Raw genomic sequence first — 1,305 nt, 5'->3', positions numbered from 1 at the left:
AAAGATTAATCTCTAAAATTATCTTGATAATCTTAAAAATAAAATTAGATAAATTTGTCATTGAAAAAGGTGTTAATTACTTATATTAGTATATTTTTAAATGAGTTTATAATTGGTTGTTTGTTGAATTGACACTGACTTATAAATGTTGGTATACTTTAACTGATTTCGATTTATAATTATCAATTTATTTAAAGTGATTACAATTTATAGGTATTGATTTGTTTAGATTGATTTCAATTTATAATTGTTGGTTTATTAAATTGATCTCAACTTATAATTATTGATTTGTTTGAATTGATTCCAACTTATCCCAAGACAATAATTAGTTAAGAGAACAAAATACTTATTAATTATCTTTATCCAATTTCATATTTGTTATACTATAATATTAAATAAAAAATTAATAGATACGATAATCCTACACTATACCACATGCCCATGCCACCTACACTATACCACATGTGTTGCTAGCAACTTTAAATATTTTGTTTTAAAATACGAGAAATAATGTTATCTAAATAAATAAATATAATGTTGTTTAACAATTGGTGAGAGAAATTATGTATATATGTAGCTGGAATTTCCCCCTTAAAGTGACAAAGCCTATAATTAAATAATGGCTCTTACATGAATTGTTGAAATTTGTAAACAATTTAAAAAAAGAAAGAACCAAAAAAGAAGGCAGGAAAAGTTCAGTTGCAACACGATATATTTATAATAATATACAAGTAAAGTATTAATTTGGTTTCTTATATTTGAGCGTAATTTTATTTTGGTCTTTAAAATTTAAAATGTCTTATTTGAATTTAAAAAAGTTTCATTTAGCTTAAATATAGTCTTACCGTGATGTCAAAATTAAATAATTAACGAAATGTCATACATAACAGCAGTACAAGAACAAGGTCGATACTAGAGAACAAGTACAAGTTCCAAATGTACAAAATCAAACATTAATGCATCAATACGTTTATTTATTTATTTTCTCTTTAGTTCTATAAAAAATATTTTATTTAAATTGTAAGAAGAATGATAAATAAATATATTGATGCATCTACAGTTAATTTTATGCCTCTGAAATTTGTACTTATTTTTTAGATATCGACGTTGTTCTTGTACTGTTGTGATATAGGACTACATTGAAGTTAAATAAATTTTTTTTGAATTCAAATAAGACACTTTAAACCTTAAGGACCAAAATAAGATTACGCTCAAATATAGGAGACCAATTTAATACTTTATCCTAATATATAATGACAAAATATGTTTTGTTGTCTATTTTTTTTTTAATTTTATCCTTTATTT

This window comes from Arachis ipaensis, chromosome B10 (genome assembly GCF_000816755.2).
Source record: "Arachis ipaensis cultivar K30076 chromosome B10, Araip1.1, whole genome shotgun sequence".
NCBI lineage: Eukaryota > Viridiplantae > Streptophyta > Magnoliopsida > Fabales > Fabaceae > Arachis > Arachis ipaensis.
Note: the sequence above shows the minus strand (reverse complement) of the source record.